Source organism: Amblyomma americanum, chromosome 9 (assembly GCF_052857255.1).
Source record: "Amblyomma americanum isolate KBUSLIRL-KWMA chromosome 9, ASM5285725v1, whole genome shotgun sequence".
Taxonomy (NCBI): Eukaryota; Metazoa; Arthropoda; class Arachnida; order Ixodida; family Ixodidae; genus Amblyomma; species Amblyomma americanum.
Window position 1 is genome coordinate 91,912,866 of NC_135505.1, and position 24,786 is coordinate 91,937,651.

General features: G+C 47.9%; 1 long non-coding RNA gene across 1 annotated transcript; it reads right to left on the bottom strand.

The window, feature by feature from the left end:
* Positions 1-3,801: 3,801 nt before the first annotated feature.
* Positions 3,802-23,423, bottom strand: LOC144103807 (uncharacterized). The gene is made up of 4 exons (XR_013308325.1): positions 23,366-23,423; positions 11,275-11,411; positions 9,915-9,986; positions 3,802-3,822 (listed from the first exon to the last, which is right to left on the bottom strand). It is a non-coding gene; the product is annotated as an uncharacterized LOC144103807 (long non-coding RNA).
* Positions 23,424-24,786: the final 1,363 nt, after the last annotated feature.

Sequence of the window (24,786 nt, forward strand, 5' to 3'; positions counted from 1 at the left end):
CGCCAACACACTCAAACGCTCGACTGTACCCCAGACAACCCTGTTATTGACAGCAAGCTCGCCCACCTCCTCCTTGCACAGGACAACATAACGCTAATATGGAAAACTCAGAAGCATGATAGAAGACTAAAACTCAAACTTGCCCGCATTTAATCTCAATCAGAACACTGTAGTGCCACTCTTTGCAAAGCCAACTGGGTTCAAGTTTGTGACGGTCTCCGCGGCAATCTCTCCACAACACGTGCTTGGAACCTGTTACGGCACATGCTAGACCGCACGCAATCCAAATTCCAGACGCGCCTTAGCATTCGCCGCCTCGCTCACAACCATCGACAGGACGCCGACACCTTCCTCGCGCAGGTCAAAATGCACCTATACCCACCCCCGGTCTCCCTAGCAAGAATCCCAATTATTCGGGTCCACCCCAACCTGAGCTTGACGCCCATATTACAGAATCAGAATTTCGTGCCGCTCTATTGAAATTACGGTATACCGCTTCCGGAGACGACAAAATTACCAATGCATCTATCCGAAATCTTGACGTAGCTTCCATCCCTGACTTAGTCAACTACTTTAATGAACGTTGGGAGGCAGGTACTCTCTCTGCCTATTGGAAGCATGGAAAAATCATCTTTATTCCAAAACCCCACAAGCCTATCACCGTAGAAACCATCCGCACCAATTCTCTTACATGCTGTCTAAGCAAGGTCTTCGAGCACATAATTCCTGCTCGGCTAACAGCGTGCATGGAAGGCAACCACCTTTTCCCCACAGTATGCTCGGATTTCGTGTGCAGCTATCTGCGCAGGATGCACTTCTTCAAATTACACATGACGTGCTTGATGATACCGTCCCCCACCACACTATAGCTATCCTGGCAGTTGACCTCACCAAGGCATTTGACAGAATTCTACACGATGCCTCTTATGGGCACTGCAGGCTCTACAGGTAGGCCCTAAAACCTACCACTACGCTCGCGCCTTTCGCTCGGGCCGGACTGGCTTCCTGCACATAGTTCAGAGTACCACACCCCCTTATAAACTTGGAGAGCTCGGAACCCCTCAAGGGGTGGTCCTTTCTCCTCTTTTCTTTAACGTTGCTGTCATTCCCCTAGCTCACAAACTGGCTGTAATCCCACACCTAAAACATACCCTCTATGCTGATGATATTACCACATGGACCACTCATGGCTCTGGCGGGGAAATTGAGGAACCTCTTCAGTTAGCAGCAGACACCATCTCCTCTCAAGCGTCATCGATCGGGCTTCAATGTTCCCCCTCTAAGTCCGCGCTCTTCTTAATTAGGCCAAAATCTAGAGCTAACTCTCCCATCAAAATTGGTTTCAAAGGATTCCCTATCCACATCACACCCGCCCTCTCAATCCTTGGCCTTTAGCTGCAGGTTTTTTGAAGACATGAACATACCCTTAAAAAACTCAAGGCCTCCACGTAATCCGCGTTACTCCTTCTACGCCGAGTATTCTCCCTTAAGAAGGGTTTAGGCGAAGGGGACAACATGAAAGTAGTGCATGCATTTACGCTTAGCCGGATTCTATACGCAACCCAATATCTCAAATTGAACCGCCCAGAAACCGAACGCGTTAAGGCAATGATCCGCCTTGCGACTAAGGCAGCCCCAAACCTACCTCGTAGTACTAGCACAGCCAAAATTCTTGCACTAGGCATGCATAACACCATTCAGGAACTAGTTGACGCGCACCTTCAGACACAGTACTTTAGACTTGTCACGAGCGCCACTTGCCGCCATATACTTTCCTCCCTTCGCATCAACATACCCGCTAATCAGTCAACCCTAATAGCCATCCCTCGAAACATCCCTACACCTCACGTTTTGAAACCCCTTCCTCGAAACGTCAATTCCCAATATCATATCCCTCGACGCGAACCTCGCGCTGATGCCCTCCATAAATATTATGGGCAAGCCTACGATGATGTTTGGGTAGTCGCCGCATGTACAGTGCATGATGCAGTAGCAGTCGCCTGCAATCAAACCCTTCCCCACCCCCTAACTCACCGTCTTCCCTCGTGCTCTACGCCCAAGGAGGCAGAGGAGACCGCCATCGCCCTAGCCCTTGCACATTCTTACGCCCAATACATCTTCAGCGACTCCATAACAGCTATAACTTTGCCAAGGGCAGGATTCACACCCCTGCCTGGCAATTGTTTTATACACCTACCCAAAATTTACCGCGCAAGGTAGAGCTACCGAGGTTTCATCTGCCAGGCTCAGGACAGTCTCGATCCAGGATTCTCGAGGGAGCGGGCGCACACCTTTGCGGAGCTCACGCAAATACTCCGTTTGGAACGTCGGACTTAACCCCTCCCGACCCCTCTCTTACGCACTCCCAAGAGATCCTCTTCAGACGCCTCGAGACCCGCTCTCCGTCATCCCCTCAGCTGTTATCCCACTATTGTGCCACGTCCCCTGCATGCTCCCTATGCGGTGACCCTCACGCCACACTCTCCAACATCCTTTTCGGCTGCCCTTTGGACCCCCCCCCCTCCCCCGGGATAGCACGCCATCTCGAACTGGGAGGACTGCGAGGTCCTGCTCACATCTGCAGACCCTTAGACTCGGGCTGCAGAGTCGAGCTGCCGACGTCATGTGCCACATGACCTACTTGATGCAGTGCGGGACCGCGCAGTGGCCCAGGGACCCAGCAGGGTCTAAAACTCACTTGGTGGCGACCTTTTTTCCTTCTCTTACGGCGCAGTTAGGGTGTCCACAGAGGTGTGCGAGACAGGTACTGCGCCTTTATTTTCCACAAAAACCAATTTTCAATTTTTTCAAATGGAATAAGAAAACCAATGTTAACAAAATTACACACAAAGCGCACATAAGTCCGTTTTAGAAAGTTGGCGCAATTTCTCTCTTGTGAGGTGGTACTTATTTAAAACGTGCGGAGCACTAGACTGAACCTTGTGACATGCGAAAGTTGTCAAAAGCTTGATAGCGATAGACGTTTCACTTTTTGGGTGCGTCGGTAAGATTTTAGCTCGTGTGCCTTCTCGATGTGCTTAAAGTTAGGTGGTAGAAACAAGCAACCAACGTCTTTTTTTGTGGATTCTAAAATAGAAAGAGAAAACTCAAACTTACCAGAAACCTTTTTATTCGCTGTACCATTTTCAACCATTACAAAATCTTGGCTTCAGAAATGGGCAGAAAACCATAAAAAGATATATTTCAATCAATGCAAACAATCTTAAATTACGTCTCTCCAAATAAGGACAAAAAGTAAAGCCTACACGTCTACTTTAAAACTGTCTCTCTCATTTTCCTCTGACATGGTGTATTTAAAATATTCACCAATGTAGATCCATGCTATAATTATATAGATCACGGCTTGTTTTAAGAAGTACGTTCGGCAAAACTGTGTTGCTTGCTACAAGCTTGATAAAGCTTACCACCAATTTCACGCGAGCAGGCATTCAAAATAGACACGAAGGTACGTGTGTTGTCAAAGCAGGGCCTACCGAATCTTCACACCTGGCGAGAAAGCACCCGTCTAGTTTATTTTTTCGTACAAGGACTACAAACATTTTTGCCATAAAACCCACAACTAATCACTTTACCAAGGGCTTCGTAGGCTGCAGCTTTTTTTAGTAGCGTTAACGAATCGGTAACTATTTCACACAACACCCACGTGACAATCACCACAATATCAATTCTGATTCTGTACCTTGATAAGAAGAAAGCAATGTCACAACGATTGAAAGCGCCTTGATGTGAAAGGTTTTTCATATTGTCTAATGTCGCTTCTATGTCCGGTTGTGCTTCGGTACTGTTAATTATTTCGTCACTCTGTGAAAATAAGGAAAATGAATTCAGTAAATGTGTATAAATCTGTGAGGCAGGTAAGAACATTCTTTGCACCTAATCCATCGGCGATGCGTGGGTTACAGTGATAAGCCTCTATTGTGAGGCGTCATAAAACGCCTTAATTTTTTGTACCACAATGCGCTTAAGATATCCGAAAAACTTTAGACATCGGCAACAATCATTTAACAATGTACCGCGATAGTTATTGGCGTGGAACACCAAATTCGGCATACGAGTGACAGCCTACATATATATATATATATATATATATATATATATATATATATATATATATATATATATATATATATATATATATATATATATATATATATATATATATATATATATATATATATATTGCCACCTAGTGTTGCCAGGTGGCGCAAGCTGTCCGCGAAGACGATGAGGTTGCGATCGTGCTATCGCGGATCGGCCGCCATTACCGTCTCCTCTTGCCGACTCCAGTTGTTGAAGCGTCTCTCCGTGAGAACTCCGTGACAATTTGGTGGAGGTGCTGGGCTAGAGTATCCCATGCAAGAAACCCCTCCAGGGAGCCGTGCCGCCAGCCCTGCGCCGATTGACACCCCGGTACACCGCTTCAGCCGGAGGCTGCAGGGACTTTCACCGGAGCTTGGACCACTCGCGACAGTCATGATGCCAGCCACCGGTATTCTCACGCAAGCTGCCGGTGCTACACCTGCCCACTATACCTTGCAGACCCCGCGGGTTCCCAAGGCCTTCCACGGGGACCTTTTCGAAGACGTGGAGGACTGGTTCCTTCACTTCGAGCGTGTGGCTGCTTATAACCAGTGGGACGACGCCGCGAAACTAAGAAACGTCTACTTTAGCCTAGAGGATGGCGCCCGCACGTGGTTTGAGAACCGTGAGGAAGTTCTAACTTCCTGGCGAGAGTTTCGCCGTCGCCTGCTGGAGGCCTACACCAGCGCGGATCGCCGCGAAAGAGCGGAGCGGGCAATCCAGTCCCGCGTCCAGCTACCGAACGAAAGCGTACAAATGTACGTCGAGGACATGACGCGGCTCTTCAGGAGAGCTGATCCTGCCATGCCTGAAGAGAAGAAACTTCGGCACTTAATGAGAGGCGTCAAAGAGCAGCTGTTCGCAGGCCTCGTGCGCAGCCCACCATCTACAGTTGCTAGCATTTCTTTCGGAAGCCACAACGATGGAGAAGGTCCTGCAACAGCGTTGCGCCAGTTACGACCGGCCCGTGCATGCTGCTGCAGTCACATCATCGTTTGCCACCATCGGACAGCATCCTGATGATTTGCGGGAACTTATTCGCACAATCGTGCGTGAGGAGCTTCACAAATTTTGTAGCCCGTCGCAGCCTGCGCTCGGTTCCATCTCCGCTCTTGTACGAGAGGAGGTGCAACAGGCGTTCCGGGGCCCTGTTCCTGTGGTCGACGTACCACCTCTGCCTGGGGACTACCGCCGTCCGACGTACGCCGAAGTTGCAAGGCGTCCGGCTCCCGCTTCGCCGCCACCAATTTACGCCACGCCTCAAGCCCCGCGGCCCTCTGTGCAACCGGTGCAGTACTTCGAGGATCGTCGAGCACCCCTCCGAAAGGCCGACGTTTGGCGTACACCTAACCGACGACCGCTCTGTTTTCACTGCGGAGAGCCAGGTCATCTTTATCGAAATTGTTATTACCGACGCATCGGCATCCAAGGCTTCCGCACCGACTCACCGAGACCCCGTCAAGGTGAACGACCCCCTGAAATTGAAGAATTCCTTGCGGACCAGCGCAATCCATCCCGAGCGCAGCGGCAGTCGCGCTCACCCTCACCGAGGCGCTCTTCCCCGACACCTCCCGGCTTCTCGCGAGCGGCACCGTGCCGATCGCCAAGTCCTCGTCGGGAAAACTGAAACCCGCGACCTTCGGGGGCGAGGTCGCTGGGGGGCGCTGTGCTGAAGACCTCCCGTCGTCGCCGCTACAATCCGACAAAAACCCGCCGACGCCATCACCAGAGTTAAAAAACCGCGTTTCTTTAGAAATACCCGTTCTTATCGATGGTCGCAGAGTAAGCGCATTAGTTGATACCGGGGCCGATTATTCGATCTTAAGTGGACAACTGGCGACCATTCTGAAAAAAGTGATTACCCCTTGGCCTGGCGCACACCTTCGAACTGCCGGCGGTCATCTGGTTACGCCCAAGGGTATGTGCACTGCTCGCGTTCAGATCAGCAAGTCCACGTTCGTCGTCAGCTGCATCGTCCTGGGCGAGTGTTCTCGGGACCTAATCCTCGGCATCGACTTTCTGCGGGAGTATGGAGCAATTATCGATCTGCGCAACCGAATCGTCATGTTTTCCACAGAGCAAGCCGCCGAACTCGACAACTCCTGCCAACGCAGTGCCGCACTTCGCGTTTTCGCCGACAGCGTCATACTTCCGCCCCGTAGCAGTGTTTTGATTGAAGTCGCCTGTGCTGAGTTGCTCGACGCTGAAGCAGTCGCCGAGGCTAATCATTCGCTCCTCCTGACTCAAGGCATCTGCGCCGCTCGAAGCTTACTAACAATTCGCGCTGGCCGGTCTGCGATCCTTGTTACAAATTTTTCTCCAGAGCACCGGCACCTTTTCTCTGGAACTGCGATCGCTACCGCTGAAGCGGTTGTGGATGTTCCGGTCTGCTTTGCGTTCGCGGCAGCGGCCCCTGACGACCAATCATCGCGCGCCACTGACGACCAATCTGTTCCGAATGTCGACATCAACTGCAACCTCCCCGAAGGAAAGCGCCTGGCCTTAGAGCACTTGCTATTGGAGTATAAACAGTGTTTCGCTTCTTCGTCGAAAGTTCGTCAAACGCCCCTAACGCAACACCGGATCATTACGTATGACGACGCTCGCCCTATCCGCCAGCAGCCTTATCGTGTTTCCGCCAAAGAACGGGAAGTAATCCAAAAGCAAGTTCAGGAGATGATTGACGACGGTGTAGTTCAACCTTCCCAAAGCCCGTGGTCTTCGCCTGTTGTCCTTGTTAAAAAGAAGGATGGAACACTTCGATTCTGCGTGGACTACCGTAAATTAAACAATGTGACTAAAAAGGACGTCTACCCGTTGCCCCGCATTGATGACTCCCTGGACAGATTACGGCGTGCTAAGTACTTTTCATCCATTGACCTGAAGAGCGGTTATTGGCAAATTGAAGTAGACGAACGGGACCGCGAAAAAACTGCCTTCGTTACACCAGATGGCCTCTATGAATTCAAAGTGCTGCCTTTTGGCTTGTGCTCTGCGCCAGCGACGTTTCAACGGATGATGGACACTGTCCTCACCGGCCTCAAGTGGCAAAGTTGTCTTGTATACCTGGACGACGTTGTCGTTTTTTCAGAAACTTTTGAACAGCATCTCGTGCGCCTGCGAACTGTCCTCCGAGCCCTCCATTCCGCTGACCTTACGCTGAAGCCCCAGAAGTGCCACTTCGGTTACACAGAGCTCAGGTTCCTCGGTCACGTTGTGAGCGCCGACGGAGTTCGACCCGACCCCGACAAGACAGCCGCCGTCGCCAATTTTCCTACTCCGACTGACAAGAAAGCTGTCCAGCGTTTTCTGGGTCTCTGTGCATATTACCGACGGTTTATTGTGGACTTCGCAAAGATTGCAGAGCCGTTGACGCGCCTCACCAGGAGCAACACCTCCTTCGTTTGGACAATAGACCAAGAGACGGCTTTCTCTTCGCTCCGCCAACGCCTTCAGACATCTCCCGTTCTTGCACACTTCGACGAAGAGGCCGACACCGAGATCCACACCGACGCCAGCAATATCGGTCTTGGAGCTGTCCTTGTCCAACACCAAGAGGGCATTGAGAGAGTTATAGCCTATGCTAGCCGTACTCTCTCCCGCGCCGAACGCAATTACTCTACGTCAGAGAAGGAATGCCTTGCTGTCGTATGGGCCACCATGAAATTTCGCCCTTACCTTTACGGCCGCGCATTCAAAGTCGTAACCGACCACCACTGCCTATGCTGGCTGGTTAATTTGCGAGACCCGTCTGGACGATTGGCCCGCTGGAGTTTACGGCTCCAAGAATTCGACATTACCATCGTATATAAGTCGGGCCGTAAACACGAAGACGCCGACACGCTGTCGCGTGCACCACTCGACTCTTCCGGTCCCGAAATCGACGACGACAGCGGTTTCCTCGGTATACTTAATGCATCGGACATAATAGCCCGGCAGCGGGCTGACACGGACCTCCGACCGCTGATTGACAACCTTGAAGGTCACGCCATGCCTCTACCACGACACTTCGCTCGACGTCTCGGCTCTTTCTGTTTGCGCGAAGGTATCTTATACAAGAAGAACTCGAGAGGCCAAGAAAGAGCTTACCTTCTGGTACTTCCGGCCGATCTTCGCACCGACATTTTATTGGCATGCCACGACGAGCCCACTTCAGGCCATCTGGGTTTTTGCCGGACGCTCGCCAGGATACGCAACATGTACTACTGGCCCGGACTCTCGGACGATGTCCAAAGGTACGTAAAAAGCTGCCGTGAATGCCAGCGCCGGAAGACGCCACCGCTTAAGCCGGCGGGTTTTCTCAAGCCCGTTACTACACCCCGCTCTCCGTTCGATCAAATAGGAATGGACCTTCTCGGTCCTTTTCCGTTGTCACTCTCAGGAAACAAGTGGATCATAGTCGCTACTGACTATTTGACTCGCTACGCCGAGACCAAGGCGATACCCTGTGCCACAGCTTCAGAGGTCGCCAACTTTTTCATGCAAAACATCGTCTTGCGGCACGGAGCCCCTTCGTGCGTTATTACCGACAGAGGCACAGCGTTTACAGCGCAGCTAATCGACCATATATTTACGTTGAGCTGCACTAGCCATCGCAAGACCACAGCTTATCATCCGCAGAGCAATGGGCTAACCGAACGCTTAAACAAGACCATTGCGGACATGCTGTCAATGTACGTAGACGTTCAGCACAAAACTTGGGATGAGGTGCTACCGTACGTCACATTTGCGTACAACACGGCCCTCCAGGAGACTACACGCTTTACTCCCTTTCGTCTTGTATATGGACGTGAAGTCCAGAGCATGCTTGACGCGATGCTACCATGCCTCGATGACGACCAACTCGCACCCGATGTTCATGAAATTGCCCAACGCGCTGAAGAAGCCCGTCAGCTTGCCCGCGTACACATCGGCCAGCAGCAGGGCACTGATGCGCGCCGTTACAACCTTCGACACCGACAGGTTGACTACAATCCCGGTGAACAAGTTTGGGTGTGGACACCTGTCCGCCGCCAGGGCTTGTCCGAGAAACTACTCTGCCGGTACTTTGGCCCCTATAAAGTGCTACGGCGTATCAGTGATGTTACCTATGAAGTGGTTCCCGACGGTGCCGCGCAACCGAGACGTCGACAGCCCAACAGCTCTGACATTGTGCACGTTGTGCGGCTTAAGCCGTACTATGCCCGATAACGGCTTAGCGGCCCTCCGTTGTGACTCTGTGTGTGCTCCGTTTTCCTCGCGTTCTTCTCTGTTTCCCTTCTGAACCTTAGCGCGCCTACGCTGCTGGCGGCCCCACTGCGATGCCCTTCTTTTTCGGAGGGGGGAATAATGCCACCTAGTGTTGCCAGGTGGCGCAAGCTGTCCGCGAAGACGATGAGGTTGCGATCGTGCTATCGCGGATCGGCCGCCATTACCGTCTCCTCTTGCCGACTCCAGTTGTTGAAGCGTCTCTCCGTGAGAACTCCGTGACAATATATATATATATATATATATATATATATATATATATATATATATATATATATATATATATATATATATATATATGTGTATGTATGTTCTGCACGAAAGCAAACTAATGTCGATTAACGTCTCCATTTTTAGTGGACAGTAGAAAAATAGGCAACGTACAAACATTTTCCGAAATTTTTATTCAGGAACTGTTACTGACCTTATTTTTTGTGGCGTAACCCTAAAGGTAAAATCAGTAAATAATAAACTAGTTATTTCAATACGGCAAATTTTTAGAAAAAGACCAAAATTTTTGCCCATGTAAACTAATATTTTTTTCTCCCCTTGGAGAATTCGCTTACCATATTTGTGAAGACTTGGTTGAGTTGGAAGCGTATTTTAGGATTCTTCAAATCAATGAAACTGAGAGCAGCCTTGAAGCAACAAGAAAACAAGCTTCATTACTGCTTTGTAAAGTTAGTGCATGTCGTCGTTTAAGGTTTTATCGTTATTTAAAAATCCACAGCAGCGCTGAAGGTGACGGCAGATACTCGATGGCTCAATTATCTCAGCATTTGTTGGAAAGTGGAGTAGAAAGCAACTGCATTTTGAAATAAAATTACAAAAAGTAGTTCTGCGGGTATTATTCATCCTAATAGATTCACATACTGAAAAATACAATTTAAATAAGAAGCACCTTATCTCGTGGTATTTATATAGGCGTCACTTTTTATTATGAGCAATGTCGAAGGCATCTAGATGCCATAATATTCTGTACTGCAGATATTATTTAGTGCTATGATAAAGCAGTTTTAATCATTCTGCCAGAAATAAGCACTGCATTTGCCATTTCTCTCGCATGTAGCATAGTGAGAAAAATAACTTTCAAAGGCCCCGACACGATGCCTTCGCGCATAGAACACTAAATTATTTTATTGATAAATAAGTTCATGCTAACGAATCAAACTGTAGAACCTAATTCCTGAACAAGAAACTAGTTGGTCCTAAACTTTTTACCACTGTGATCATCAAATTCCCTTTGGTTTGTTGGTCACAACTTTATTCAAAAGTCCTGCAGAGCTTTCGCCGACGGGGCCTTAGGTCTCCCACGTGGGGACGTCGAGGTGTTGCCTCGCCGTCGCCTCGCGGGCCTGCTTGACGGCCCATCACTCATAAATTTGTTCTATCATCGTGTGTATGTACAGATAAATATCTAGTATACCCGTTATAGCTTTGCGCAGTCTCCAATTGAAGGGCGACCAAATGTAGAAAGTTTCATTTTAGGCGCAATTTTAAGATTACAGTGATGCTTTCTTAATTTTGTAGTCCACTCCAAATTTCTGAGGTGGCACTGTATTCAAAACTGAGCTTTGACTTGCAGTTAGTATAAAATCATGGAGATGCAGCAGTCAAAATACCCTAGAAACCTTAGCGTATTGAAAAAATTAATCATTAAAAGGCCTTTAAAAGATAGGTTTAACAGTTTACCTTTGTATAACTGATATAAATTTCATCTATTCAGCATAGCTCTTCTCTTTGGTTATCCAGTGACCCGTAATAGGCGGCGGCTACCGATTTAATTGAAGAGCACCAAATCAGTGACAGTTTCCTCCGCCTTTAGGAATTTTATATTGGCGCGTTTTTCTAGCATTTGGTACTCATAATGTTGTTTACTAGCAAAACTACTACAAAAATGTGTAGTAGGTAATGAAAGATACATACCGCATTCAACATGAGAGCAAGGTATTGGATTAGTTCTTCGGTTGAATTAAATTGATTTGAGTACTCCTTGCTTGTAACGATGCACATTTCTACGACGAACCTGTTTGGACGTTCCTTTCTCGTCTTATTTCGGAAATCTGAAAAAATGCGTGTTTACACTCATTGTAGACGTAGCATTTCTAAAGCGACATTTTTGTGGCTTTGGTTAAGCATACTGCGTGCTTTCTTCCGTAAAATCTACAGCCCCATGCATAAGACGTTAAGAGCGTTGTGAGTTATTTAATTTACATTTTTAAGAAGTTAAATTATTTAGGTTTAGGTGAAGATTCCAAATCAATTCAAATATCACCAACCGCATTAGGTAAGGGGTAAAGTGATCCAAGGGAAATCTCTAGCTCCATATTTAGGGGAGAGAAACAAGATGGAAGCGCGAGAACGAAGGGAAAGAGGGAGGGTTGGAGGCAACAGGTAGCGTAGCGGCTTTTAAGGCAATGGCGGGAGTGAAGGCATTTGTAGCCTGAGGGAAGTTCCAAGGCATATAGCTGGGCTGTATCGCTACACCAAAACTAATAATGGTTTCTTTGTTGGAAACGCTATTCAGTAACCCCAGATCTAAATTTCTTTTTGCTCAGAGGTCTACTTCACTCGGTCGCTGAAATTTCTCCTTCCGAAATCTAACGCATAGTGCCTGTATGTCTAACATAATGGCTTTCACTATATTAATGGGGGTGTTTTTGAATGAGGCATGCCATCTGATTTTGTGCCCAAGCCTTGCTCTACTAGATAATTTCCACCGTGTGTATACTCTCGTAGATTAATTTTTTTTATTTGCTGCGAAATTTGCGAGAAAAGCGGAGGCCAGTCTCCCTGTGAGGCAGCATCAGGATGAAGCCCCTCGTGGAACAACCGTGGCTGTCCGGCGAGTATGAAGACAGCAAAACAGGCTTCCAGACGAAACTGTTTACTGAGAGGACCAGCGCCCACAAACAACTAAACGATTTTGTTTTATTGCTGCATGGTTTGTTACATATCTGCTGTTTAGTTACCTGACGTTTTCGGCCGCATATGTTATTCTTATTGATTTTTGTGTTACCTTTTTCTTGCTTTGTTTTTGAGCTTACGTATGACTATTTCACATCGCTGTCTCCCCCTCCTCCTCTATAATATCATTGATGGGATGATGATGATGACGATGACTCGGCGGCAGAGGCGAAAGCATTAAGCGTGCCCGGTGGTCGTCGAACAAAATGCTTGCAATTCTTGGCTGCGAACACTTAAAGCTGGCCGAAAACTAGTGACATGAGAAAGGAAACGCATCTACAACAATCTGGAAAAAGTGGGAAGCAGGTGGCCTGGCTGCTATCAACCGAGATTAGTCTAGTCCCGTTTCGCGTCACGAACAAAACATAACGCCGCCAGCCGGCGGCTTTCTGCGTGAACAAACAAACAGTACAAAGATGCGCGATATTACTCCCATCTCAACTAAGCATCGGCTCGATGCTTTAGAACAAAATGAAAGGAATGAAAAAAAAACAAGAAGTAAACAAAAAAGAGAAAAACTGCGGCTGCAAATACAAAGCATTCGTTAGCGTCCACAATAAGGCTTCAGGAACAAGACACGCACAATTTCTGGGAGTGAACGGCGCCGCTGTGATGCTGTCGCTCAGTCGGGGGACACTTCGTACTCAAGTTCTCCAAGTCGACAAATGATCTAGGGAACCAAGTAGCGGCGCAGAAGCTTTTCACTAAGTCTGCGGTGGAAAATGGGCGTCCACACCAATACGCCGTCACCCGGCTCATATTCCGCGTCACGCCGTCGTAGAGGCGCATTCACACTTGTCCAAAAATCCGGCGAGCGCAACGGATTCGCATCGCCGGAAAAAAAGGCTCTGTGCTTATCTGTTGGCGCCTGGGCGAGGCTGAACCGCCGTGCCGCTGATGTTTCTCGCTTTTCCACACACTTCCTGGCCACCACGTCTCCGGTCGCGGCGTACACAGGTATGGTTAGAAAAGAGCATAAATCGATGCTCTCTGTGTACCATAACCGTAAGCACGCGCTTACGTACGTTAAACGCAGGCACATTCCCATTTTTAGTTCAGCGTATACAAACAGACTCGCAACAAAAAACCCATCCTAGAGGCGCATCTGCTTGTCAGAACGGGAACAAGTACTGTCAACAAAACCGACACTCCTCTTAAGCCTAATAGCGGCAGAATCGTAACTTTAAATAAAAAATTTAAAAAAAATTAATCGCTTATGCGTTTTCTTATAGGTGAGGTGAGACGAAGCGATGGACCGGTGTCTCATTTACGGCCAGTGAACGCTCTGAAAAAGGCAGCAACAACGAGTAATTCATTCGGAGCCGAGTGGTCCTGCTTCGAAGGGTGCCGCCATGTTTGTCGCCACGGAATTTTTCCTACTTCGGAAACAGGTCCCGGACCAATCGGCCTCGCCGCACCGCTTTCCTCCTTCGTCGGCGTCAAAAGCAGTCGAATCTGGCCGAATCCGCTTCGCTCCCCGGATATTTTGTGTTGTGTGAATTCCCCTTATCTTGTGCCGCGGGCGTCGGTGCGCCGCTAATCTTTCATCAGCAATGGATCAAGTAGTCGGGTTTCTTCTGAACGCTTCAGGCAGGCGGCAACGTCGATGTTGTCTTAATCTGTGAAATTCGACAGAATAGGGTCGAGCGTGATAGTTGCCTTTCAGCCGTGGGCGAGCCTATAACACAGCGGGGTTGCAGATGGAGACGACGGTGGGGAAGATGGCATCCCAGGTCTTCTGTTGGGCGTCCACATATATAGGGCGAATATGAGCTATGGTTTTGTTCCGACGTTCCGTGAGACCGTTGGTGAGCTGACAGTACGCAGTAGTTCGCAGATGGCTTTTGTGCTTGTAATTTAGAATAGCTTGGTTGAGCAAAGCGGTAAATTTTGTTACCTTATCCGTGATTTGAACGTCTGGGGCGCCGCGACGCAACATGGTCTGCTTGACCGAAGAATTCGCTCCTTCAACGACGCTACCACTCGTCAGGACTTTTGCTTCTCACCAGTCCGTCAAGTAACCGGTGGCTACGATGAACCACTTGTTGCCAGATGTTGACGTTAGGAAGGGGCCGAGGAGATGCATCTGTTGAATGGGATTGCTAAGTGGTGGTATGGGATTCAGAAGTACAGCTGGCCTGATCAGCGGCGTCCTTCGTCGTTGACACTCACGGAATGTTTTGACATACCGTGCAATGTCGGCGGATAATAGGGGCCAGTATGAGTCTTGACTGCGACGAAGGAACAAGTAAACCCGAAGTGTCCAGCTGTTAACTCGTCGTGCGAAGCCTGCATAATTTCCTCTCGCAAGCTGTTCCCTCCGCACGACAAGGAGGTACGTGGTCTTGTTAGTAGCGAATTTCTTCACGAGCATGCGATGTCATAGACACAAAGAGGACAAACCTCGCTTCAACGCTGCTGGGGTTTAGGAAGCCTTGCCTTCCAGATACTGGTTGAGAAGCGGTAGATCGAGGTTGGAAAAGCTGGCAATGTTTGACGGCGCTGGTGGTTATCGGTCAGAAAAAGGTGGCCTCGTCGTCGTCTTACAAAGGCACCTCGATATGGACTCGAGATAGGCAGTCCGCATCACTGTGCTTGCGTCTGGATCTGTAGACGACGGGGATGTCGAAGTGCTGGGGGCGCAGGCCCCGACAATCTAGGGGGCCGGAGCGGTCCCCGAAATTGTCAACACAATGCAGGGTGATCGCTGACCACCTTGAATGGTCGTCCTAAAAATAGGGGCTGAATTTCGAAGTTGCCCAGACAATGGCGACGCCCTCCTTCTCCGTCGTCCAATAGTTGGCCTCGGCTGCCAAAAAGAACAGCTTGTATACGTGATTACTTTCTCCAGTCCGTCGCTTTTCTGAGCGCGGACGGCGCGCGCTGCTTGCGTCGGTTGGAATTTAGATCTTGGTGTGTTCATGAATACTTCCGAGGGCTGGAGGCGTTAATAAACGATTATCAAGATCCTTGAAGACTTCTTCTTGCGGCCCTTCACACTTAAAGGCACGTCTGCCTTTGTCGGTTGGGTCACGGACTGGGCGATGCGTGCAAAGTTTTTGATAAATTGTCAGTAATACGTGCATTGTCCCAGGAATCTGAGCACATCTTTCTTGTCGGTCGGTAGCAGAAACTGCGCGATAGCGGCTGTTTTCTTCGATTCTGCGAGCACTCCACCCTAGGTCAAGATGCGGCCTAGAAATATCAGAATTTCACAGGTGAAGTGAAACTTATCTGCTTTCAAGGTCAGGCCGTAAGACTGGATGGCGCCTAGTACTGTTAGAAGTCTTTTAAAGTGCTCTTCAAAGTTAGAGGCGAAGACAACGACGTCATCTAAGTATACCATACAAATCTGCCACTTCAGGAAAGCCAACTGTATCCATTACTCGCTGAAAAGTCACTGCTGCGGAACAGAGACCAAATGGCATCACCTTGAACTCAAAGAGGCCATCCGGTGTGATGAACACTGTTTTGTTTCGGTCTCTTTCATTAACTTCTTTTGGCGAGTAGACGCTCCTGAGGTTAATCGAAGTCAGTCGCATGTGTCGTTCAGGCGGTAAAGGGGGTAGACATCGGCCTTTATGTTCTTCAAGCGGCAGCAAACGACGCAGAACCGAGGTGTACCATCCTTCTCTGTCACCAAAACAACCGGGTGCCTCCGAGCAGCTTTTCGACCGCTAGATGACGTCGTCGTGAAGCATTTCTTGCACTTGGTGCCGGATGGCCTGGATGGCCGGGATAGAGACTTTGAATAAGGGGCTGCGCGTGTTCGTCGCTTACAGCCTTATGTTTGTCTATAGGCGTTTGTAGGATTTTTGATGACGACGAGAAGAGCTGACTAACTTTGAAGAAGGTGGCATATATGAGTCTGCCTGTTCCGAGGCAGGACTGTGTGTATGTCGAAAGAGGGCGAGTTCTTGGTACGACGATTCTTCTACAGGTCGGACGGAGAGAGGGGAGTCGTCTTGTTCAGAGGTTAGTTCTTTGACGAAAGCAACTATTGTTCCTCTGTTAACGTCCCTATATTCTTTTTTAAGTTCGTCAGCTGAACTTCATCTTGGCCATTGAGGAACTATGCGAAGCCTCTTGCGGCGCTGATTCTTCTGTCTAGAAGCAACAGCGTGCTCCCCTATATGATGGCTTGAATGTTTTATGCTTCCCTGGCGCATACGGGGACGCTATCATGTTCGTTAAGAAAATGCACGTCCAAGATCACTTCGCGGAATCATTACTGTAGCACTAGGAAGGTTACTGAATAGGTAAGTCTGTTGGTGGGCACTCACGCAATGCATCGTCTCGATGGCGTAATGAGTTGACCTCTTGCGGTGCAGATTTTTACGCCGCCACTAGTGGTCGTGACTTCCATTTGTTGCGCGGTGAATGCTCCGTTCATGACTGAATAACTGGCCACTATATCAACTACAGCAGTCGCCGTTCATAGCTACTTCCAAGCGGGATATCCTGACTCTTGCGTTGCACATCGCTCACGGCGTCGGGTCACGGCTAAGTCGGTTATCTGGATCATAGGCAAGGCATATCGTGGGGGCTTATCTGATTGGCGTCGCCTTTCTAAAGTCCGCACGTGTTTGCGTGCGGTGTCGGCGTAGCGGGTGCGGTGCCTTCTCGCGGATGGTCGGTGGAGCATGTTCGCCGTTTCGCTGTAGCGCAACCTCACCTCCAAAGGTTGCTTCACTTTGGTTCCACTGCGGGAGCTGAGGACCTAGAAAAACACTACCTGCGTAGCTACTGCCTGGCGACGCAAAATCTGGTTTAGTTGGTGATGGTGGGCGAGAAAAGTGTTCGCCACGTGCTCCACTTGAGGTAGGGAATCTTCGATTTCTTTCCATTATTGGGCGATGCGTGGTCGGTGCGCCAAAGGCAAAGCCACGAAGACCGGTAGGTCAGTTCGAGCAGTGACAAAGAATGTGGCCGGCCTCATCGCAATGGAAGCACATCGGGCGATGGTCGCAAGTCCTCCAGGCGACGCATTTCCTGCAGCTTGAGCGTCGATCGTAGGCTGAGCGGGCAGGGGCAGGTGGGTGCCGTTCTGGAAAAGCTGGTTCTCCTCGAAGAGGAGGACTTAGGAGGGGGGAGGGGGGGGGGGGTGGTTCTTAGCGCTGAGGACTGCGTACAGCAGCGACGTACAGTCGGGGACAAAAGTATCTGGACCATGCGTTTCTCAAACAAAGCCGATAGCTCTACTATCAGCCGGTGGCTGGAGACCACACTACCGGAGATGAAAGTCAAAATTTTGTTCTTTCATCTCCTCAAAAGTGGTCGCCAGCCACCGGATGATAGTAAAGCTATCGGCTTTGTTTGAGAAACGCATGGTCCAGATACTTTTGTCCCCGACTGTACGTGATGGCTTGAGGTTCCGTTTAAGTTGCTGATGGCGGGGACCCAAACGCATGCTGCGCTTCTCGGGCGGTTTCCCCAAAGATGTCTACTTGATGCAAGTTCGCAGATTGTAACAGGCGATGCAACTCTTCTCGTACAATATCGCGGATGACATCCCACAGATTGCCTTCTATTGTTGTGCCATCCGAAAGGTTGGCTAAGGTCACTTGGAGTTTTCGAGGGAAGTGGCGGGCTCGTATTTCCTTGGTTTTGTCAGTTGTCGCTGCTTCTCAAACCACCGAAAAATGCCCCTTCAGAAACCCGCATCAACAGCTCGATCTCCTGTTTCATCATGTCAGCAGCGGCGGGTCGAAAAAGGCGCCCCATGTGTTTTACGTACGCAGTCACTGTTTCACTCGGTTGTTAGATGCGTTACTATAGTAGCACCTGCAATCTTTCTTTCGTGACGGTGGTTATGAATATTTTTAGAAACTCTCGCTTCTATCATTTCCAGGTGGCCAGAGAAGCTTCGTAGTTGCTGAACGAAATTCTGGCTTAGCCTTCAAGGAGACACAAAACGTACCTAACTTTTATCGGTTTTCCCAACTGTGGAATACGACAACACGCTCATACTGATCCAGCCATTCTTCACGATCCTCGCCCAGCGAACCGTCGAACATGCGCGGCAGTCGGGACTCCTGTAAAACGATGGAGGCTCGTTTCGTCGCCGTATTTACGTCGGCGCTTACGAGTCCATTACTCGCGTGCGGATCGGTAGTTGCCAGCTGCACTCAGGTGAACGCCCCTGGAGAGGATGGCTGCTTAGCTGTTCGTCTTTCGCTGGGGCGGCTTCTGTGGCTTGCTTCTTGTCTGCTTCTTCCGGACGGCTCGGGCTACCTTGGCGACTCGCACGGTGTGAAGGCGACAAGGAAGTCCTATAGCAACTCCACAAGATGCGACGTAGTGGTTACGGCAGTCAGGCAAGCAGGAAGACAGCAAAAAGTCTTCCAAACAAAACTGGTTATTGGGCAGACCCGCTCCCATAAAGGACTGAAACACTCCGCGATGGCGAAGGCATCAAACGTGCTAGCCTGTCGTCGAACAGAATGCCCACAGTTCTTCGGTACGTCAATTTAAAGCCGGAAAAGAACCTCTGAGATAGGAAATCAAAACGAACTTCAACACTCGTGAAAATGTGGAAGCTGATCCGCGCCGCCGCGATCATTCGTGTTAAGTCTGGTCGCCTCTCCCGTCAAAACAAAACGTTCCAAAGCGGGTCAGGCTACGAGGGACGCCGCAGTGGAGGTTGCGGAAATCTTGACCACCTAGGGCTCTTTAACAATCACTCACGTCGTGCAGGACGGGCCTTGATAATTTCGCCTCCATGAAAATGCGACCGCCGCGGACGGGATCAAACCTGAGTCTTTCGCGTCAGCAGCCGAGCTGCACAACCACTGAGCCACCGCGGCGGTAACAGTACAAAGATTGCCGGCCATATGCAGACGCATGACGAAGATGCGAATATCTGCATTACGAAACTCCGAAATTAAACTGGGGCTCGGTCGTATCTTTTAGGCGTAGAGAGCCTTGCTGAAAGTTTAAATAGATGAGAAACTCTATTCTCTCTCTGATATGCTCACACACTGTGAAAGAAGTACGACCATAACTTTTAATTACATTGCTTCCAAAATGCGCACTTGATTTAAGTACCTATAAATACGATGCTAAGTGTACCGTAATTGATACATTTTATTGGATGCCGAACTCAATGTGGCTAAAGTACAACCATGACAATGAATTAGATTTCTTCCAAAATGCGCACTTTATTAGGTACCTATGAATACGATGCTAAGTGTACCTTAATTGATACATTTTACTGGATGCTGAAACACAATGTCCCAAAGTTGGAGTTTTCAACTGCCAAAAATTACTAGACATAGTGTGTGCTATACTTGCGCGCATGCTGAGGTCAGCGAGAGCCGACAAGGTAATGTTGATACCACACTATATAACGGCTACGCATGCGAGAACACAGGCGGATTCGTAGCCAGTGGACGAGGACAAGTGCGGCGCCTTGCTGTTCCGCACGAAGTCGGTGGACGCAGCGCACTGTTGGAGCGTATTGAAAACCGCCGTGAGAAACGTCAACAGAAGCGCTGAAACAATTCTGTGTGCAGGGGATCTATATCTCGCAGGACCACAGGGTGTCACACACCGACCATGTGTGGGCGAAAATATTACCACACATCTCACGATATTATTCAGAGTTTGCGTTTCGTGACATCGCAAACCGTGGCACCATTACCGGTGCCACCTGCGGCGGCAAAGTGTCGCTCGATCCATACCCTTTTATCGACGTTGTTCCTGGCTGGCGCCTTCCATGCTCTCGCTGAAGCGAAGTCTTAGGCCATGCGCCTATAGATCCAAAGTTTTCGTGCGCTTTACAATTGGCTTGATAGACTGTCTATTGTGCAGAAACGGCTATAGACTCCAACGAAGGCTCCAGGTTTCTCATTCGTCACTGCAGTGCAATGACGCCTTGCAACTGGCGGCGATGTCGGGTCTGGCCCCTACGCCTATCAGCATAACGTTCGGGAGCGTGCATGGCGCGGTTATTGCTTGGACTCTTTCAACGTAAGTTTTGAACTCAGTGACGAGGAAGAGCCCCTGGCCTCTTTTTCCTGCGGGTGCTGCGGCTGGGAATCTGCCGTGACATTATTTGAAAAATGCAGGGCCAGCCATCGCGCCTCCCGCTATCTTCCTAAAAACCGCGTGGAGCTTGTCTTCATATTGATCACGTGCCCACCAGTGCGCCCCGATTGTTAACCGTGCGAAACAGCGTGGTGTGTCCTAATTAGTGGTTGCTTCGCAGAATACTTCATATAAAGTTCTATCTCCGTAACATTTAACCCAACTATCCTATTAAAGGATGCAAACACATCAAACCACAAAGTGCATAACGTCAAAAAGGGTTTTCTGGCGGGCTAGTCGGTGCTTTTCGTTCATGATTAAACAGCGCGATATAACGGGGACAGAGCCAGGAAACCCCTACACACACAGAGCGCAGACTTCTAACTTTTATTCGAAAACGCTTCGAGCATTCCTCTTTATACTCTTCAAAAGCCACCACATGACTCATACGGGATCAAACAAACCAGATAAATTTAACAGTTCATTGTACAATAGCGCTGGTAAGCTGGAAAACAATCTAAAAACACCGATGTGTGTATGCCTGCACACCCTTGACAACCTAGATGTAAAGAGAGGGGAAGATAAAGACCCTGAAGGTGCAAATAACAATTCAAAGAGAACGAATGAAACGACAGAACCATGATTACGAGCGAAAACTTGTTAAGCATAAGGAGGTGAGACGTGGAATCAACAGTAGCAACAGTAAAACATGAAGGTGAAAAGCATTAAAAACTAAGCACAAAAGAACTAAAAGCGAAATCATATGGACGATACACAACAACATTAAATGTAAACACGTGTCTGGGAATCATTAACAGCGAGGCTAAAATAGTGAAACCGAGAGCGAAAGATGGAGATCACAAGAAACAAAGGTAACAGAGAGGCGGGAATGAAAAGGCCGAAACCAGTTTAAAACATTTGGAGGATCAAAAAAACAAGTGCTAAGAATAAATGTGCAGGGTTAAAATGGACAGTTTAAAGTGTCACTTTCCAAAAACGAGATTTCGCTATCAGAAAACGTAATGCACCGTGTGCTCACATAATTATTCGCGTTCCTTACGATTAGGAAGGCCTCAATTATTTCTCTTTCTGTTTTGGTTCTAGCCGTAGCGAGGAAATTTTTGTTTTCGAGATACGGGTGGCAATCACTTTTTTTGCACTTCTTGCAATGTAAAGCAAAATTGCCTCCATGAGTTGGCAGAGAGGTTGCGAACATGTTCAGCCTCCATCGCAATGAAACATCGCCCAGTTTGGCCGCTGTACATCTTCCCACAGGATTGTGGAACCTGATAGATAACTTCTATAGCACATTCTGTGTACTCAATGCTTTTGATTTAAGGTGCATCTTTGCTGTCTATCATCTCTGTTCATAAGTGCACACATTTTAGTGAGCTTACACGGTGCCGCAAATACGAATTGGACGCCGTATCTTCCTGCCACTTTGTTTATATTGTGTGACACTCGGTGCACGTAAGGCATGGCACATACTGGTTTTCGTTCCTCTTCGTTCGCTTGGCGGGTCGTATTTTTCATCCTCTGTAGAAGGCTTTCGCAAACACAGGCTATAAGTTGCCGCGGTTACCCAGCAGCGTACAACCTCTCAATATGACGTTTAACACTTGAACTCATTTTTTGCTTACATGACTTTTGTAGGGTAGACCGGCAGGCAATGTGAATGATCTCTCTTTTTATAACTTGGATTATGCACGGTCATAAGGTAGGAACTGTTTGTTCAATCTGGAGTTGTAGGGCCAACAGATATGTAAGGGCGTAAATTCTAGATTGATATCCAGAAACTAGATTCGGCTGCCTTTAGGCAATTCGTGCATGAAATTAAGTTCTTTTCTTTCACAATTGAGAACACTGTGGTTCGTACTAACTGAATAAGGCAGACTAGAATTAGAAGAGAGGTTTAACATCACGAGATAGTCATCAGTGTACCGAAAATGCGCACAATATGTTAGTCTCAGAGACAACATTCCAAGCGCTGGTCTAAAGAAGAGAGAAATATACTACAAAAAAACAGGTGCCACAGATGAACCTATGCATATACCACTTTTCTGAATGTAAAAATGTCATTTGTGCAAATTGCGGTCGAGGCAAGGTAAAATTTCAACAGTTGAAGGATTTCTTCCAAGGACATGCTGTGTTGCGGAAGCTGACTTCACCATATTCTTCCACTTGCTGCTTGACGGCTGCAAACCATGCTTCATGTCGAATAGAATACAACCGGTACTCTACCTCTATAGAGAATGCCGTGGGGGCAGAGGTTATGTCGTCTTGAGTGGCAAGAAGTTCTTTTGAGCTCTGCACTAAAAAGAAATACGGTTTCACTACTTTGTTCAGGTGCTTCTTTAGAAAACCTCCGACCATACGCTGTTAACTGTCCTTTTCTGATAAAGTGACGCGAAAAGGGCAATTCACCTTGTGGGTTTTTCCTGTAAAGAGAATGTGAAGGAACCCATTTTTATCCTTCTTGACGCCTTTGGCCATTGATTCGAGCTGTACTTTCTTCAGAAGCTTCCTGGCAGCCTTCTTTTGTCTTTCTTTTTCAGAAAAATTTTGCTGGCCTGAAGTTCTCCGTTAACGCCTACAGAGCCTTTTCTTCATACATTCCAACTGGCATAAAAACGAAGCCGCCTTCTTTGTTGGCTTGAATGACTGTAAGGTCGTTGTCTTTCAAGTAGTTCATGATTTTCTTTACAGGGCGGTTGTTGCTGCGCTCTTTGTGTACCTGTTTTCTGTCTCTATCTCCGTTCTATCGCGCAGTTTAATCATGAACGAGAGCGTAACGTGTCTGTACTTAATTCTTTCAGGATGTTTTGTTCCCTTTATGGACAACTGGTCGCCTCTGATTCTTAGTACGTATTTGCGTGCCCAAGAAACTTGAAACTCAAGTCTTACTAAATATATGATAACCATCGAAGCTGCTATGGACCGCAATTGGCTGTTGGCATATGTGTCTCCGGTTGTTTATAACGGTCACGAGTGGGAAAAAGTCGAAATTTTACAAAATTCTCACCAGTAGTTGAATTTTTCATGTTACCATGCTCCCCCTGGCTGCGGCTCGGTTCTTCTGTTTCAGGCTGAGATTCTTCAGCTAGGAAAGGATTCAGCATGTATAAATTAAATATGCTTGTTCATGCGCGAATGCCCGCGGCTATGAAGAAAACCGATTTCGCTTTCTCTTGATCTTTATTCGTAAAAAAAATTAAGTGCTGCCACATGCCGCATTGCTCACTTCATCTTTTATGAAAGTATTGTTACAAGCACGAGAAAAGAGAAGTACTCCAAGATCTCTTGTGACCTGATGATAGAAATCAGTTAATGTGGTACTCTGTACAGACTATATTGTTGCTGCTAATATTAATAAATTTACTGCTACGGCTACAACTACTTCTGCTGCGAAAAACGATCGCCTGTATCAGAAGTCTTCAAACCACCACGGTCCCCTCTGGCAATAAAGTGCTAGAATTTCTGCTATTCAGGGATACGAAGAACTGGTATAAAACTTCTCTCCCTCTTGAATTTCACAGGCGATTCTGATGCCGCACGTGAACCGCATACTTATAAATCACAGTTATTATGGTTTATATTTCCTCAGCGTCTCTGCACGCACAGGCAAAGGGCTTTTAGCCATTATTTTGGTTACCCTTTGAATATTCTTCAAAAATTGCGGACCTCTTTCAGATTATATTTACACGCCAGAGAATTATTCTGGCGCCATTCATTTGCAGGAGGATAAAATAGATTATTTACACGAGCATAATTAACAAGTTGCATCTGCAATGTGTTCCACAGCGGAGAATTTCATTCCATCTTTCTACTAATCCTCGGCAGCTTTCTTTGCATTTGTGCCAGTAGCATTTCAGCTTAACCTTAAAACCTGCCCTAAAAGGCATATAAATCAGCTAGAGACCATACCTCTGAACGCCTTTAGAACCTCAGTCTTTAATACAACTTTGGCCATATGTAAGAGCTTGGCCCCACTAAACAGATTTGTCTTCTAAGCTGTTACTTTTAGCGGGCATATAAACCAGCTGGAGACCATACCTCTGAACGCCTTTAGAACCTCAGTCTTTAATACAACTTTGGCCATATGTAACTGCTTGGCCCCACTAAACAGATTTGTCTTCTAAGCTGTTACTTTTAGCGGGCGCTGTGAGACTTCGTAATGAATTGAAGACGTGTATTCTGTGAGTTGAGCTGAAATAGGACTAAAAAAGTGAGAAAGTCTAGATTTTGTGTATAAACAACGACAAACAGCTTCATCGAGCCGTCTTAATGCAGCAATTTGCTTCTAAACACGTTTACTGAAATGAAAACTATTGTTTTAAAAAGGGTTTTGGCGGAAAATCACGTTTTATTCAGTTTTTTAACACGCTAAGGATAAAACAATAAAACATCATAAACTTTAAAAGGCTACGTACCATATATACATCT